Consider the following 6,052-nt stretch of genomic DNA (forward strand, 5'->3'; position numbering starts at 1 on the left):
TGCAAGAGAAGAATATGATTGCTTATGCTTCAAGACAATTAAAAGTGCATGAACGTAACTATCCAACTCATGATTTGGAATTGGCCGCGGTAGTGTTTGCATTAAAGCAATGGAGACACTATTTATATGGGGTTAAGTGTGAAGTATACACGGATCATCGTAGCCTACAATATGTTTTTACTCAAAAAGATTTGAATTTGAGACAGAGGATATGGATGGAAATACTGAAGGACTACGATATCACTATCTTGTACCATCCGGGAAAGGCTAACGTTGTGGCAGACGTCTTAAGTAGAAAGGCAGGGAGCATGGGGAGCCTTGCTCACTTGCAAGTTTCTAGACGCCCATTGGCTAGAGAAGTTCAGACTCTGGCTAACGACCTTATGAGGTTAGAAGTAAATGAGAAGGGAGGATTGTTGGCTTGCATGGAGGCAAGATCTTCGTTTCTTGACAAGATCAAGAGAAAGCAGTTTAATGATGAGAAGTTGATCCGGATCCGATATAAAGTATTGCGAGGAGAGGCTAAGGAAGCACAAATCTACGAGGAAGGTGTTTTGAGAATTAAGGGAAGGGTATGTGTACCCCGCGTCGATGATTTGATCAACACTATTCTGACAGAGGCTCATAGTTCAAGGTATTCGATATATCCGGGTGCAACCAAGATGTACCGTGACCTAAAGCAACACTTTTGGTGGAGTAGAATGAAGCGTGATATTGTGGATTTTATTGCCAAATGTCCAAACTGTCAACAAGTAAAGTATGAACACCTAAGGCCCGGAGGAACACTTCAGAGAATGCCCATTCCGGAATGAAAATGGGAGAGAATCGCAATGGACTTCGTGGTTGGTCTTCCAAAGACAATGGGTAAGTATGACTCTATTTGGGTGATTGTTGATAGGTTAACTAAGTCTGCTCAATTCATTCCGGTCAAGGTGACTTACAATGCAGAGAAGTTAGCCAAAATCTATGTCTCAGAAATTGTTCGGTTGCATGGGGTTCCACTCTCCATCATATCAGATAGAGATACGAAGTTTACTTCTATGTTTTGGAAAACATTGCATGCAGAATTGGGTACTATGTTGGACCTTAGTACCACGTTCCATCCTCAGACCGATGGTCAGTCTGAGCGAACGATTCAAGTGTTGGAGGATATGCTTCGTGCGTGTGTGATAGAATTTGGTGGCCATTGGGATAACTTCTTACCCTTAGTGGAATTTTCATACAATAATAGCTACCACTCAAGCATTGATATGGCTCCATTTGAAGCATTGTATGGTAGGAGATGTAGGTCCCCCATTGGTTGGTTTGATGCATTCGAGGTTAGACCTTGGGGTACTGATCTTTTGAGGGATTCGATGGAGAAAGTGAAATCTATTCAAGAAAAGCTTCTAGCGGGGCAAAGTAGGCAAAAAGAATATGCAGATCGGAGGGTTAGAGACTTAGAGTTCATGGAGGGTGAACAAGTCTTGTTGAAAGTTTCGCAAATGAAAGGGGTGATGCAGTTTGGTAAAAGAGGCAAGCTAAGCCCAAGGTACATTGGTCCTATGAGGAGGAGCCTGTTGCTATTCTAGATAGAGAAATTCGCAAGTTGAGATCAAGGGAGATTGCATCCATCAAGATGCAATGGAAGAACCGACCGGTTAAAGAAGCCACTTGGGAGAAGGAGGCAGATATGCAAGAAAGATACCCACATCTGTTTAAAGATTCATGTACTCCTTCTTACCCTTCTTTTCCTTCTTGTGATCGTTCGGGGACGAACGATGGATAAATTGGTATCTAATGTAACGACCTGTTTAGTCGTTTTGAGCAGCAGATTTTATTTCTGGAAAAACAGGCTGAGACGACAGAACCCACGACGGATCGTCATGGGCACGATGGATCGTAATGGGCACGACGGACCGTCGAGGGGTCTCGTTTCAAAAAACTTAGAAATTCTGAAATTTAGGTACTGAAATCGACTCTCTGAACTTCGTGAGAAAGTGCAGGACGGACCGTCACAGGCGTGACGGACCGTCACAGACTCTTCAGAGAATTTCAGTCTCTGAACTCTGTGACGGAGCAGCAGGACGGACTGTCGCTGGCACGACGGCCCGTCACAGGTTGCGTAATCCCAGTCGGAGTCGGATTTCTGGTTAAGTTTTAAAGGGGCGTTTTGGACTATTCCTGCTATAATTACATATTTCGTGGGTTTATATTAATAACTCAATTTCTTGGGGTATAAAAGAGGTAACCTTGAGTTAAATTGTGGCTTATTATTGTCATCTTTTACACTTAATTACATGTTAATTAGGGTAAAAGAAAGAGGGTTTGAATAAGAAAAATAGAAAGAACAAAAAGAAAGAGAGAGAAGGGAATCGAGAGAGAGAGACGCTCGAGAAGGGGAAAAACACAAAGCTTTGGGAAAGTTGCTTGCTTGATCACTAATCTTCGGTGGAGGTAGGTTATGGTTTCTCTTACGATATTCGTAGTAAACTCTTAATAGCGAATGATATGTATTGATAATATTGTAAACCCTGCTATGTGCTTAATTGTATGCTTGCATGAATGTAATTATATAATTGTGATTATATAAGCATGATGAAGTTATTGAATCCCAAATCTTGAAAAATCCTAATCTCTTTGTTAATGATGAGGCCTTGGTATAAAAGAAGGCGTGATGAACTAAAATAATGAGATTGATGATGCCTTGGTAAGAAAGAAGGCTTGATGAATTGATAGAAGGAGATTAGGGGATCGGGTGCCACGTTCCGGTACCAGGATAGTATATGAGGATCGGAGTGTCACGTTCCAACACAGAGGATAGAATATGGATCGGGTGCCACGTTCCGGTACCAGGATAGTATATGAGGATCGGAGTGTCACGTTCCGACACCAGGATAGAATATGGATCGGGTGCCACGTTCCGGTACCAGGATAGTATATGAGGATCGGAGTGTCACGTTCCGACACCAGGATAGTATATGAGGAGCGGACTGTCACGTACCGACACGAGAGAAATAAGGATAATGAATCTTGAAAGATGTTAATATACTCAATCTAATGAACCTAAATCCCAAATGAGTATGATGAGGAGGCGTGAGTCCTCATTGATGAGCTTGGTGTTGTAACCAAGGGTTATGGTAATTTTAAATGCTGCATGCTAAGGATATTAGTTGATTTTATAATGTTATCTGATATATACTGTTTTCTATTTTGAGTTGGCCGATGATACCTACTCAGTACTTGTGTTTGTACTAACCCCCTACTTTTATGTTTTCTTCTTTGTTACTTGTGGAGTGCAGCAAACGTGCCATAGTCTTCAACTCAACCGCAACTCTAGCCAGTCTTTATTACTCCGGATTTCAGGGTGAGCTAAAGCTTCTAGCTTGGACTGGATCTTCTTCATGTCTTGATGCCTTGAAGTTCCGGCATGGACTAGCTTGTACTTGTTTTAGCTTTTTAGAATACTCTTAGTTTAGTACTTTGATCATAGATGTTCTTGTGATGATGACTTCCAGATTTTGGGAAAGAATAGTTATTGAATTGGTTTTTATTAATGAGTTTAAGTCTTCTGCATTACTTTATGTTGATAGTACATTGAAATGTTAAGGTTTAGATTTGGTTGGTTCGGTCACACAGGAGGGTAAATGTGGGTGCCAGTCTCGGCCCGATTTGGGTCGTGACATTGAGTTGGTAATTACACCATGTAATTACACAAATCACCTGCTGACTAAGTAATTACATGTACAACCAAACAAGACAAACAATGTAATTACGTCTAATTACACCAAATCTAATTATCAAGGTGTCCTTCCAAACAGCCCCTTCGTGTTGTCAAAGATTGAATTAAGGTCAAGATACCATCAGTCGAAGATCAGGCGAGAGGATGTGTTCATAACTCGATAACATATAAGGATTAGATTAATTTAGACAAATTATACCAAAAAGAAGTTCTAACAAGTGATTCGTACTATACATGACCTTGTATATTATAACCATTTTATTAGAACGTTATGTGATTTATTGTGTAAACAAACACAATCCAAATTACATAGTAGGGAACTAATCGGACATTCAAACTTTTATTCAAAGGAACATTCATGTGGTTAATGACACGTCTAATATGGTAGAAGAAAAATGTCAGGCAATCACGTCTAAATTGATTGAAATTAAGTATACCTTTCTGGTGAAGAGCAATTCAACGCGTCTTCAACTAATTTCAATTTCATGTTGTACACTTTGTTTATTGATTTCTCCAATTCTGAAAAGTCAAAAAGATTCACTAGTCAATTTTACTGACAACTGAGATATCATTGTAACATTTTGTCAAATCCATCTGGATGGTTTCTTCTTTTATGTTATTTTATTATTATTATTATTAAATCTATATCTATTTGTTGGGGGATGTTATGGGGGAGTGTCTATTTGAATATATTAATAACTGAATATTTGTTTTTATGATTAATACAAATTTTGAACTTTGTGGAATAAAAATACCTTTCAGCTATAGTAGAATCTTTTTTTATATCGAGCTGTTGGGGTTACTAATTAGAAATGTAGTTAAAGGGACCAATTATTCGAACACATGTGGATGAGTTACTAGTGACTTGTCCAAATTAATAAAAGCCGCCCAAACATCCATTTATCCATTTTAATGATTAAAAAACTATTATTTTGAGTAAGTCACAACTTACCATTATTATTTTTAGTAAGTCTCTTTGGTTTTAAACGACTAATCATTATTATTTTTTAATTTCATATATAAATCGTTGTGAGTTGAGCGACTCATATTTTGATCTTAATTTTCTATTCATACAATATCATGTCTCTGCATTTGCGATATCATTTTCTTAACTATGATATATATATATATATATATATATATATATATATTGTGGTGTGGACGTTTGAAAAATAAACAGTCTTCTAAATCGCCGATTTGATCGACGAAAATCATTAAAATGTCATTGATTTTTATGGTCTTCTTAGATTTCCTGAAGGATATTCTTGAAATTTTACCCTCAATTAAGTTTCCTAAGTCTACATATATCAAGGCCTAATAACCTCCGCATTCACGGCTAGCCATCAAGACAAATCAAATTCACATGTTCTAAGTTCTCTCAAAGAAGAAGCTGTGGTTCTCCGACTTCAAGCTTCAATTCAAGGTTTGAAGTCAACCTCATCTTCTCATGTATGTTAGACTATCATAGTGATAGATTGAGTTCATCCTCACACCGTACATATATCTAAGTTCAATAAAAGAGTAATCTAGGCTTTTATCTTGGATTCTGAGTATTGTTGATTTGAGTAGTATCGTTGAGTGTTCAGTTCTTGATTTTTGAGTATTGAGTTATCCATATTGTAATTTAGATCCTTAAGTTTATTTGTTCATATCTATATTTCAGCATAACCCTATTTTGAGAATCTTTTAAAAGAATCTTTTTTGGTCTTAAACTGATTCTCCGAGAAAGTAGAGACGAGTTTTGTGTCATTAGATATGGTGCACTTAAAACCCATGAAAGGTACTCTACTTAGTGCTTCTTTTCGGACATTCTAGGACACTTAAACCTAGTGCTCTGATACCAAGTTTGTCACGCTCTTAGTTACCCCCGAGTCACAAACACAGGACCTAGGACACAAGTGATCCCAAACTAACCTTACCGGCATGACCATGAACATACTAAAGATTATAAATTGGCCCAAAACTAAATCATAATTAAAATTAAAAGATGGGAAATGCCCATTTATTATAATTGAGATATATGAAAACTAATGAGTTTAATACAAAGAAGATGTTATCTCAATATTAAGATGAAACAAACTATGTTTGAATATAGCCTCTAACTTACTAGAAATGCTGGGCCAAGCCCCAACTAAATCTAGTAAAATTGAAACTAAAGGATTGAAACTACTGAAAATGAACTCATGACTATTGTCCTCGGAGAATGAGGACTCACCAATTCTGCTGAAATGGAGATCGAGAATCGATCTAAATGTGATCTGGATGCTGAGAACTAGAACCTACATCACAAGAAGATATAGCACACATATGCGCTAATACTTGAAAGGTACC

Source organism: Solanum lycopersicum, chromosome 8, assembly GCF_036512215.1.
Source record: "Solanum lycopersicum chromosome 8, SLM_r2.1".
NCBI lineage: Eukaryota > Viridiplantae > Streptophyta > Magnoliopsida > Solanales > Solanaceae > Solanum > Solanum lycopersicum.